The sequence below is a fragment of the Plodia interpunctella genome, chromosome 26, assembly GCF_027563975.2.
Source record: "Plodia interpunctella isolate USDA-ARS_2022_Savannah chromosome 26, ilPloInte3.2, whole genome shotgun sequence".
NCBI classification, from domain to species: domain Eukaryota; kingdom Metazoa; phylum Arthropoda; class Insecta; order Lepidoptera; family Pyralidae; genus Plodia; species Plodia interpunctella.
In genome coordinates, this window is record NC_071319.1 from 5,000,527 (window position 1) to 5,014,055 (window position 13,529).

General features: G+C 37.9%; 1 protein-coding gene across 4 annotated transcripts in view; it reads right to left on the reverse strand.

The window, feature by feature from the left end:
- sm (smooth) overlaps positions 1-13,529 on the reverse strand; it is a 287,193-nt gene that overhangs the window by 203,586 nt on the left and 70,078 nt on the right. The gene's annotated exons all lie outside the window — the stretch shown is intronic.

Here is a 13,529-nt window from a genome sequence, read left to right on the forward strand (position 1 = left end):
ATTTTTTACACTGACCCCAATTTGTGGATCACGCAAGGATGAGATTGAGAGAATGATTTTCGAAACACCCGTCGTGCATGTCACACGTCAATGAGCGTTCGGACACGCGAGATTCTCCGCTAGTGCAATATGATTTACGTCCGGCGGCCGGACAGCTAATTGCGTACGCTGTCCGGTAACTGTCCGGCGGCCGGTAATACTGATTTATCGCGTAACGATAGCGACTATTCGTGGATCTGTCCGGTATGATTTGTGTGGCGTTTCGTCTCGGTGCGGTAGTCGACTACCGAACATGGTTTTATTGAAAGATAAATCCCATCAAAAAATCATAGTGTAAAAAAGTAACAAAGCCTCGATGAAGCTTTTTATTTCTCTATTAAAATATGTAGGTGGCTTAACCTAGTCTAACCTTAATCTAAGTTTCCTTACAGCGATTTATTTGGTAATATAGTTATATTTTATACGACCGACCGTTGAACAACAAAATAACAGATGGCGCTACCCAAAATTCTACAGGTCTAAATCGCACATGCAAACCTTCCGTAAACTGTCAAGTCATCTAATTATAATAATACCTAATCCATATAACACACTTCAGGTCACGCGTACCATGACTCAAATTAATTGCAGCAAGTTATTGTTGTACAAACAGACTGACAAATGTAACGCTGTGTATGAATATTCATCAACATGATTCAAAGCGGCGCGGCGCTGGAGGGCCGGTCTAAGCGAGAAGATGACGAAACGAAACACAATTCGTTTTTAATTAATTACTAATTTTTTTAAAACAAAAAATTACAATTAACAGGCTATTATATTAACTTTCGACGAATCAGATGCAAAAAGACTGCCTCTTTCACAAATAAATAGGAAAGATCTAGAACGTAAACGGTGGTAGATATATAGCAAGTAGCAAACCTATTTTCCTTTTTAACCTAGATTTGTTTGTTTTTCCCACCAAATAGCGCCAACGTCAGGATTTGCCTGAAACTGAAAATTTGGTATAGGTAAAAACACAAGGTCGAACGAGAGCTACTTTTTTATCAAACCTCATAATTGTGCAATTATGGGTGAAAGTTTTCGTGAAAGACTGTAATAAAAGATTCTGTATTATAGATTTTTTCAGATATATGTAATGGATTTGATTTTTTTACTCTGTCTGACCGAGGGCTCTGCGGCGATAGCACGAATGCAACCGCGAACATACAAAGAGAGACATAGAGAGATAAATAATTTGATAACAATTATACATGGAAATAATCACAAAGATTGATTTAGAAGAACACCGGTATATCGCGGTAAGTTTATAACGTGGCATCGATAAAAATCCAATTAACAAAATGAGCAATATCAATTACATCGCAAGTGGGTCCCCGATCGCCCCGCCTAATATTCGGGTTACAAGCCCCACCGAACGGCCGTAACAACTAAACGGTACTAATGACACTACCGCCGTATATTTATGGAGCCAACACTGTATTTATAAGTTTAAATATTTTATTTAACCCTTACATCGAGAACGTCGGATTACGGTGCGACAAACGTTTTCGTGTACATTTCGCGAACGTCGTATAATTCCGAACAAAACCACTGCTTGTAGTGTTGTTGTACATGCCTAATTGTTATAGATTTTTATTTATGTGAGTGTGTCGCTGGTGAAAGGGTTAACCACTACTAAATTTATACTTACTAAATTTATTTTTAGTAGGATAATCTAAAAGAAAAAAATATCTTCGTGTTTTTCCAAACGCATTTTTCTTGTATGAGCAAATCGTAATATATAACGATGTCAACACTTTTCTCTTTCTACCTAAAAGTATCTGATTTGACTTGATAGCAACTACCCAAAATAAAAACACAAAATCCCTGTCATTTCCACATCTTAAGAAACAGTAAATCTTGAAGCCAATTCGTCGGAACACGAATGACATATACTGCACGAAACGCGCACTTCTCAAAACATCATAAAGCGGAGTTTCAACATAGAAACATCAGATACTAAAATTAAATTCAAATAAATATTACATTCTCGACGCGTGTGTTAGGCCGTTCTGTGAATTTTAACTGTATGCAGTTCACTGTTGAGTTCATATTCACAGAAGCAATGTTTGAATTCCTACTGTTATTACCTGTGGGTTTGAGAGGATAATGAAAAACTAACTTAACTTATTACAACAGTTGAACCATCGGTGTTGGTGATCAACCATTGGTGAGAGAATTACGATACGAAAATTACTGCCTATTAAGTAACTTAGTAGGTACGTGTGTAGTAGGTAGACCGGCAAATTACGTAGGGAACATATGATCTGATTATGCCGCTCCCGCCTGGCCCTGGCAGAAGGGGCAATCCCAAGAAAGCTGGCTTGATTTCGTCAAGGATGATATGCGTACCAATGGTTTGATAACTGGGGATGCGGACGACCGTTCGAAGTGGAGACGAAAAAGTAGGAAAGCGCCCAGGGCTCCGACGTTCAACGGCTAAGGAATACGCTCAGTTGAGAGAGACAGACAGAGAGAGAGAGAGAGGCGTGTTTAGGTACTTTTTTTCTATACCACTCACAGCTTTCAAACTATCTCCTCACCAAAAATCACCTCACCAATCAGCATTGGATTAGACGTGAAAGATCAGACATACAAAGAAATAAACACAAACTCATTGATAGTATTAATTATTGTAATTACTATTATAACGAGATAAGAGTATAGCAGAGTAACTTGTCTGCATACAATATACATACATACTTAAATAGAGACTGACAGAGATTATGTAAATGTAAAGAGATTGTTCTCAGCATTATTGAAGCGCGAAATTCATACATGGGGCGATTTTAAATACCTTATTACAGTATACCCTTCCTGCTTTTTTGTGTGACAAAAACATTCTTTATGCGCGTTGTGTGCGTTTATTATATCAATGACATTAATGCTGCACCCACACTTATCGTATTTGTCAATATTTGGAAGTGGAGAAAAAAATGTAGGAAAACATTTGTAGTTTTTATATCTGTATGTTGTTATTACTTGAAATAAATGGATAGGACTATAATGGGGGGTGAAATTTGTATGAAAATCACGTCTATTCCGCTTTCGCAGAGAAATTCACGCAGGCAAAAGCTAGTGTTCGACAAAATTTTACAAAACAACACAGCGTTTTAGTTCGAATCTATTTTAAAAACCGTCCTGAAAACTGAAAAGTTTATATAAATTTGAAATCTCCCCTCGCACGGAAGGTACACACAATTGAAAAGTAGGTCACACACCGCACCGTCACGGGCAGGACACGCTCACAAACATGGAGGATGCAGAATCACCCCCATACTAATATACATAATTTAATCTATTGTGGGCTTATTTATAGCTGGGGTTGCCAGATAAAGCTGGACATTGGTATCTTGATTGCGAGTCCGAGCTGAGCCAATGACGGACGGACAGACATAACGAAACTATGTTTGTGTATATAGACAAACATAGTTTCGTTTACGAAAACGAACGTTTTCGTTTCGAACTTTACTTCGGAACCCTAACAAGGGAGACAAATTAGTAATTCACTACAATTCACTAAGTTATATTTCTATACACTCATTATTTAATCATGACCCTCCGTTGAAAATATAACGAATGTCCTTATTAATTAAACACGTGAAAAATGACACTTGCAGGCAGGTGTAAGTATAGTAAGTAAGTATATGTTTTGGGTATAAATTGATCAGATTATATTAGTCACCTAAGCTGTTAATTCTACGGATTCACTGGGACCAATACTGTTTAAATGAGTTTCTTTCGGCATTTGCCCTCACCAGTGAGTGCGGATTCCTATAATTTTATAATAAGAAAAATCAATGAACGGATACGATCTAAAATATTTTTTTTTTATTTATTCTAAAATGCTGGCTAGCGCGTGGCTTAAAGAGAAATCTCAAAACTACAAACTATAAACATTTTATAATTAAAATTTGACGTACCTGTAAAGATCCAATTTCTGAATACATTTTTTTGTTTGATTTTGACTGCAAATTACAATAGTATAACTTGAAGGTCGTATCTAGTCGCGTACAAGCGCCAACCATTACATATTTAACATATTCTTTATTGAAAAACTTTTTCGTACAGTAAATTTGTGGACTATTTACGAGTATGTATGTACTTCTTACTATTTAACACATTTGTAAATAAATATTAAACCTATTCCACTGCTTCAGAACAACGTATATTCAAGCCCTTTCAACGATTCACAACACAATTGCAGCTATCAAACATATCTCGGAATCAGTCACACATTTCCTGTACGTACCGCAAACAATCGAGACAAAGCCGTTCGTAAAACATAGGAAACAATCGAGTAGATGTGACGGCAATGGAGTGGCCGCGTAATAACGAAATTGCGCAACAAAAATATAATCTTCAACCCTTTATTAAGCCCTTTTTTGATTTACATTTCGTATTTTTAACAAGCTTCATTTTATTTATGGAGTCAATGTGATATTTTCACCAGATATAAAAAATAATAATTAACAAAAATAATATGAATGTAAGTGATTGTATAATATTAAAGGTTTGTACGTATACGATTTGTTAATAATAATATAATTATTAAGGTAAGTATGTATGTACGTCGGAGCCCAGGGACCGCTTTCCTACTTTTTCGACTCCATTCCGCACAGTAGTCGGCATCCCTAGTTGTCAGACCATTGACCGAATACGGACGAAGAAAGGGCCGTAATGATGATGACGATATTGTACTCAGGTACGAATAATAGCCAAGTATAAAATACCTATCATTATATTAATTATCGTGCCGTCAACATTCAACTGTCAGTTGAAGAGATAACTGCATCTAAACCTCATTAACTTTAATATATCCATCCATAAATATTTGTTATAAGCCATCGGCTAACATTCATATAACTGTTGCTGGCGTAATAAAACTTACATTAAGACGATTTTCGACGGTCGGCCGTGTAATAAGATGTGTGATAATAATGCTAAATCACTCGAGTGATTATGAGTCACAGAGCTCGTAGATATAAGACTTTACAGACATGACTCAAGATTATAACTTTTGAATGGTAGAGTAGAGATGCTAGTATATGTATGAATCTGGAATTTCCTAGTATCATGTAAATATAATGGATTCTGTTTCATTTTATATTACTTTAAACAAGTATTTTGTCTAACAGAGTACACGAAGATCTTTTTTCCCACGAATTCTGTTATATCTTTCTAATTCTGTAATTTTTTATTAGTATGTACCAATTCTATCGCTATAAAATTAATTACTAATTTAGGTGTTGCCAGATTATGGACATCACTTATAAAAACATTATCATTCGTTAGTTTGTTTTTTCATTTTAAACTATTGTAATTTCTATTTATGAATTAGCGAAGAAAACAACTTATCCACAAAGCTGAAATAATATTGAAAAATTATAAATATGTGTAATGCGTCTATCTGTCCGGTTTCTAAATAATTATGATAATGTATTTCACTTCCTACAAATTCAGATGACATAGATGTGTTCAAAGCACGAATTTATTAAAACATAATAAAAATCGAATTCCCACGACTCAATCGAACGCCGCGCGCAACGGATGCGCCCGCGCACCATCCATCACTTTCCCTATTATATGATTCGCGTGATGCGCGCCATTTCCGCATGTTACGAACACTTTCCTTGGCATGGTATTACTTTGGTTTTCAACGCGATTTGTAACGATTTTGCTATCATTACTTTTATTGTACTCGATAAAACTATTATTGCTAACACTGGTACTTATCAAGTTTTAGTCAAATCGCTTAAAGGTATCTAACATGGCTTTTACTACACTGTATAAACAACACTTTGAGTGCTGAAATCATACGCTGCGTGTTTTCGTTCTAAAGAAAATATTATGCATCCTGAATTGGCAGCAGTTAACGTGTGGCAATTTTATTTCAGTGGCTGCGTCATCATCAACAGCCATTTAAACTTCTGGGGCACAGGTATTCCTTATGGATGGATCCATATCCATCCATCAGGAATACCTGTGCCCAGACTCCATAGTCTGGGCCACGACCAGTGTGCAGGTTTCCTTACATTTTCCTTCACCGGAAGCAAGTGACGGTCTATGTATGTATATAGTTAACATGGTTGGTATACAAACGTCATGTGGGACGAGTAGTATTCGAACATGGGGATTCGAACAGGGTAGTTAGGATCGTCATATGTAATTAAACAAAACAATATTATATAGTAGGATTACAAAGCCGTTGAACGTTAAAGCCCAAGGTTTGACGCTCAACGGCTGTGGAAAAACTAGGCAAACGCTCAGATGAGAGAGAGATCAGACTAAGCTTAAAATAATCATAAAGCCTTCATTTTTAACCCCCGACGCAAAAAGAGGTGGTTATAAGTTTAACGTATCTGTCGTTCAAAAGTTGTAGGGAAATGAATATTGAAAGTCGGGGATTTTTTAATTTGTCTAACAAATAATTATGTCCACACATTTCAATGTCCTAAACAAACTTTATTCAATGCTTTCCTCATCCCGTAATCACATCATTACACTTTCCCTCTCATCTTAATAAAATTACGAACCTCTCCCCTCCTTTCATTAAACTCTGCACCCCTTAATTCCGGATCATGGGTGGATTTTGGTCTTTGAAAGTCGGGTATCCGCCTTGAGAAAGCCCGTGAGATTACCCGAGCTACTCGAAAAAAAAGAGTTGCGTTTTCAGCATTCTTTTGAATTGAAGTGTGGTAAGACGGACGCCTGTGATCGAAATGGCCCAGGTCTGGACCCTACCAGTGCCACATGAGTTTGTGTACACCAATCTGTTGCATTGAATACGGATTTCCAAAAGAATATTTACTGATGGTGGACACCATGCGACATACTCTACCAGTCAACCTTAAGGCTAAAAAAGGTAAGGTGGTGCAATAAAATCCATAATAGATAGAAGACGCTTTTTACTACTCCCCTAATGAAGACTAATAATACTAATAAATATTTGGGAAGCATCGTGAGGAAACCCGCATACTGACAGTCAAATGAGACTGTGTTAGACCAGCACAGTGACCAGTACACTTACGATGTTTACCTTCACCGGAAGCTAGCTAATTTTTAACTAATTTCCTAAACTTCTCTTTTTAACTAATTTTGAAAATAACAATGTAACGAACAATTCTTGAATCGAGCGAAACAATCTCCAATTAATAATGGAATCGATAGCTCACTGGAGCACTGTCCCGGATAGACAGGGACGTGGATTCAATTCCAGCTCGATTCCAGATTCTTTTTTATCATCATTATTATGCGACACTAGTGGGTTTTGAACCTAGGAGCTACCACAGGCCGAACCGCCAGACCACCGGTTCGTGTAAACAGATAATCGACAGTTTCGTGGCTGACCCGCCATGGACTATTCAAGTCACGTTCCGATTCTCCCCACAAATGGTCCCCGTGTCCCGAAGGTCTAAATAAGCCGTTGTTTTGGCTGTATTACGGGCGACCGAGCTAAATACTAAGTGAATTTTGGTGTCTGTCTGTTCCCGTATAGAAATAGACAACCGGTTTAAATTACGATTTCACGCCATTTTGATGCACCTCACAAAAATATTCTAGGCGAAACTACAAAACCAAAGTCAAAATTATTTATATATATATTTCACGTCCCATTTTAAATTAATTTCATTTCGGAACGACCATCGCTGAGGTATGACGTTTAATATAGTTAGGTCCTATAATAAAACAAGTGGGTATGTCTGTACATAGGAAATATTAAAGGACAATAATTATGGGGGGTTTTTATGGGACTGGACTAGAGGCCAAAATATTTTTGTCATATCACTCAAAATCTGTTCAATGTAATTTGATGCGGTTTTCACAGACGTATAGCAGATGGTCTAACTTAAAATCTGATACAGGTTTAAGCGCAATACGATGCGTAGAATAAGGTATGAGGGGACGCATGAAATAAACGCGGCCGGAGCCGCGGACAATAGCTAGTCTACAATATTTTTATGGCTTCCGAATATGATCAGCAACATTCAATAACAAGTTTATTAGATAAATTTAAAAAACCCCGACTTTCTATATTAATTTCGCTACAACTTTTGAACAGCTGAACCGATTTTCATGAAACATGGCTAAGAACACTCGGGGTATAATTATCTATGACACAAAAAAAAAACTAAACAAAAATCGGTTCATCCGTTTGGGAGCTACGATGCGTTAAAATTATACCTTCCGGACCATTGTGTTTATAGATCCAATTTTGCATTTTCAAGGTCTAAAGCCGGATCCGCTGCGCTATGTTTTGAACAGAACATTGTTCAAAAACATAAAACACTCTTCTTTTTGCGTCGAGGGTTAAAATAGGTTCATGGTCAAAATATTCACGATGACATTTAGCGCAAGTGGCGCCCTGCTCGGACTACAGTGGTGAAGCAAGACGTTCCCGCGTCAACCTCGCATGAATGGGCGTTCATTATAGCGTATTTTGACGTCAAAGGACGTGGTAATTGCCGGCGCCACGCGACATGTATGTGACCATTATACACACATGTCCAGGGCAAATTATAATTTTACTAGAAAATCATTTCTCAAGTAGATCATACTGGTCTGGGAGCAAAGTTTTTACAATGGGCTTCACAACCCCGAACGCGGCCGGGAAGATGCAGATCTCTGCAGAGAGAGAGACTATCAGCAAGCGGTGAAACAGGCCCTAAACCAATCAAAGTCTTGCAAAATTGTAAATAATGTTACATTACTTACATTACCTATCAAGTTTCTTTACGTAACTATTTGTAGCACAATTGGATGATTTAATCGTAGCGTACGCTACGAAAACGCGTAGGTGGCCTACGAAATGCTACGCCGTCATAGGGACGGCTACGACTGCGTGCTACAAGCGACAAAAAATAAAACCTCGTGGGCGTCGTAGCTAACGTATTGATAACAGAGCGAAAAGCATCAAGCCATAGTTTGATTGCGGTGTTCTGTAAAACGAATTGAAAAAATATTTATGAGTACAGTTCACCTCGCGTCAAGTGTCCTTTTGTTGGACAATGGCCATATTAATTAAACACCAGATGATAATTAACAATTCAGTATAATGTCGAACGCGAACTTTTCGAATGTGTAATTATATAATGTCGGTGGAAAAAAGCTGACCCTCGGCTCTGACGCTCAACGGCTGAGGAAGAAGCTCAATATGCTCAGATGAGAGAGAGAGAGAGAGAGAGAGAGAGAGAGAGAGAGTCAAGTTGAAAAAACTGTAAGGACGCTCATTACCTCCGGCAAAGCTCATTTCACATCACCCTATTAACTTGTGATTTAGGAACAGACGACCGGGCCGACCCCAAACACAGAGCAATCATCGACGTGAAAAAGTTACCCCCGGGTTACGATTACCATCGTTAAAAGTTACGAGCAAAAACAAATGAATGTTCCACTTTGTACCGCCACGTCATCCTCATTTTAGTGTGAAGTGGGAAACCAATTATTTCACAGGTTTCACTAGCCTAAATCGTAGCAAAACTGGAGTCGGCATTTCGATTAGTTAGCTAGTAAGACAGAAAGTTGGCGTGTGGTTATCTCCTAGAACAACTACACATCCTCCTATAACGTCATGATGTCGACATGATGACTAAGGGACACATAGCATAGACAATAAAATTCCAAAGGGGGTTAAATTAACTTCAAAATGTATTTTGTGTAATAAAATATATTAAAAGTATTTTGCGGTATTTCTTCTTAAAGGACGAATGGCTACTGCCATTCGTCTATATTACTAATCAGATATATATTACTGATTCGAGTCACTCCGAACAAAGAATAACAAATTGAGCTCAGAATAATAATTCCCGTGAGGGCAAAGTGGAATAACACAAACAAATTACATATAATCGCTGGTATTACGCCGGTTCTGTGTAATCAGTGCAGTATATAGCTATAGTGTATGTATATCGTGTATTGGTAGAAGGGAAAATTCTATATTAATCCATTGCAAATCGTTAGGTTAGATTTGTTTGCGAAAAATTTTATTAGATCCCTCGGACTTTAAGTTTAAAATACTCGTTATTTTTAAGCCTGCAGGTGCATCAAATTTTATCGAAACCCGTCCAGTAGATTTTATGTAATTGAGTAACAAACCTCTTCTCTCACGTTTCTATTGGAAGATATAAGATTTCATTGGTTTTTTCCTCAAATAGTCCGGCGCAAACCCAACTTATAGAGACAACTTTTGGATTAAATTAAGAAAATACTATGCGTAATGCACCTAGGAACAAGACCAGATAGACATAGCATCATATAACAATATCCTGGGTTAGAAATGAACAAATCATAAAATTTTGAAATACTTTCAATCTGGCTTCGATGAATAGTAATTTACCATATCGTTTGCCCATAAACTGTGTAGACATTATTGAACTGATACTGTGCCGCACAAATTTAATACCTGCCGATATAAATATAACAAACCGGTTATTATTTTAACGAGCTTAATAATAAAATGGCATAATTATGCTTATAACATAAGCAATAAAAGCTAATTATATTTATAAACGACAAGTGGCAGCTGAACGCAACGTTAATTAAACCCAGTTTCATACACAAAAGAAAATAGATCATGATATTGCTCTAAATGGGTTTCGAAAAGTAGATTAGTTGATAATTTCAAATAACTATTAAATATGCAGTAGTAAAAAACAGGCCAAGTGCGAGTCGGACTAATACACGAAGAGTTCCGTGCCATTATCATGAACATGAACATGAACATATGCACCACACCCAGCCAGCTCGAAGCTGAAACGGACGAACCGAATACAGGCCGTTGGCCGTACCTATGCGACGCTGCTTCCATCCATCAAAGTCACGTTCGCTGGAATATACGTCCTTCGTCTACTTGCTTCACCTTGCCACCAAAACAGCGTCGAGCTCGCTTATTTTTGCTGTCAATACGAGGTATCAGAGGACGTTCCCTAGCTGGCCTCCCAGCGACCGCTACCCTGCTGGGTGGAAGCGGTGGCGTCGCACAAGCCCAGACCCACGACCCCACACCAGGGGGCACGGTTTTATAAGGAGTGACACGCTCTGGGATGGGAGAGGACGGTCGACTAGCCGCAACCGGTCGACCACAATCAACCGACTATGCAGCCTGTAGCCAATATTGGAATTTAGGAGGACGGGTTATTCGATGGAGGAGAGCGTTGGTGTGTTTCGTTTTCCTCGCTGACTTCGTTGTGTGTGTTGGTGACGGTTTCGTCGTTTTCTATTTCGCTGTCCGTTTCGTCCATTTTGTATATTTCTCTAGCCGCTGAAATGAGTTCTTTCTTGTCTGTTGCGAGCTCTATCCACTCTGAAGGGCTTTTCTTATAGTATTCCATGTCCTGTTGTAGGGAATTTTTCCAGGTATAAATAGGTCGACCTATTTTACGATTTTTTGCTTCATGTTTGTATGCAGCGTGTAGTAGATGTGGGTCTCTGCGTCGTAGTATGTGTCCATAGTAACACATTCGAAGGCATTTGATTCTTTTTGTAATAGTTTTTCCATCCAGAATGTCGTGTATCTTGCTGTACATATGTGCGGGGCCTGCATTGTCTAGCATGTCGCGTAAAATCATTCTTTCGTATCTTCTAAGTTTTGAGCGATTCGCTTTTGTTAGTGCTGCGCATTTGAGGCCGTAGGTCATAGTTGGTTCTATCACCATTTTGTAAAGAAGTTTTATTGTTTTCCCTTGCATGCGGGAACTCTTAATAAATTTTTGTAGAGTCTTCGAATTTTTGATCGCTTGTTTGCAGCGGGCATTTACTGTACCATTCCTGTTCAGTACAGATGAGATGTAGGTCCCTAGATACCTAATTTCTTTAACGGGAGATAAAGTAGTTTCTCCCAGTACAAAAAAGTTCCTGTTATTTATGTTTAGTGGGTCGCGAACTAGTAATTTCGTTTTTGTATCGTTTACTGTAAGACCTACTGACTTTAATAGACTTGTGGCCTTTACGAAAATTTCGTTTAATTGTTGAATATCGTTTGATATTATGATTACGTCGTCCGCGAAGGCTAGAATAATTGGGAGTTGAATTTTGTCATCTTGATTTAGTTTTATATAAGGTAGTTCTTCCGCTAGTGTTTTGAAGACGTCGTCCATAACTATTGTGAAGAGTCTGGGTGATATGGGACAGCCTTGTTTGACACCCTTACCTTTTTTTATCCATTTTGTTTGTTGTCCGAACCATTTAATGCATGTAGATTCATTCAAAGTGGCTTTTATGATTCGATTTGTCATGGATTTATTTGTTCTAGATGCGATTATATCTCTGAGGGCTGAGTGATCCACGGTGTCAAATGCTGCTTCTATGTCGATCGAAAGAACAAAAGATTTTTCACCCGCTTTCCATTCTTCATCCAATATTCGACGTAAGGTGAACATGTGGTCATCCGTGGAGCGATTACTTAGAAAGGCGGCTTGGTAGTTGCCTAGTGTTTCAATTGTTTCGTCCAGTCGTTTTAGTAAAAAGTTTGCATAAATTCTGTATCCCGTACTACATATTGATATACGTCTGTAGTCATTTACCTGTTTCGGGTTAGTTTTTTTAGGGAGTGGCACTTGAAACGACTGAGTCCATGAGGATGGCAGTATGTTTTTATTCCATGCAGTTCGAATGTGATTTAAAATTTCTAAATTTAGCTCTTCTGGGTTGGCTTTGTATAATTCTGTTACAACTTGGTCTATTCCCGGGGCTGTTTTATTGCGCATTTTTTTTATTATTTCTTCGATTTCTTCTAGTGTAGGTTCCGCGCCTAGTTCTTCTTTTGCGTTTTCGCCTGTCAATTCTTCTATGATTTGTCCTTCTGTTTTTGCCAGTTCTTGTTCCCATTTAGACATAGGAATAAAAGTCTGCTTTAGTCGGCGTCTTTCTGTTTGCTTATGATTTCTATAGAATTCGTATGTGAATTTCATTCTTACTGAGGGGTGTCTAGTTGATAGATCACTGAAAAATGCACGATATTTTTCTTGCTCCTCGGCGACCTCTATTGCTTGTAGGTGATATCTACACTCTTTCAGGATTTTTTGGTGGATTGGGTCAGAGGGCCGTTGGTTTTTCAAGCATTTTGCTTTTTGTAGTTTTGCTAGAGCTATCCTGTACTCTCTGGAATATTTCCGATAAAATTTCAGGATTTTCGTGGCTGAAGTTTTCATAGTTCCTGTTATTTCTTCCCAGGAAAGATTGGCTTTGTTTTTGTTCTGGTGTCTTTTATTTAAAAGTTTAATTACTTCCGTTTGGTATCTTTCTTTTGTGCCTTTACTTTGGAGTAGTTCATAGTCTAGCGATTTATATTTAAATGTGTTTAGCTCCTTGTTTTTGGGTGTTGTTGTTTGAGTATTAAATTGGTGGGTCTTGTTGGTATTTCTATTTAAGGGTCTTAGATTGCCCCAGATGATTTTATGGTCCGAAAGTGGCGTGTATTCGCCTTTTATATAGTTAAATGATGGTGGAGTTTTAGCTTGGGTCATAATGTGGTCGATTTGTGAAATATTGCG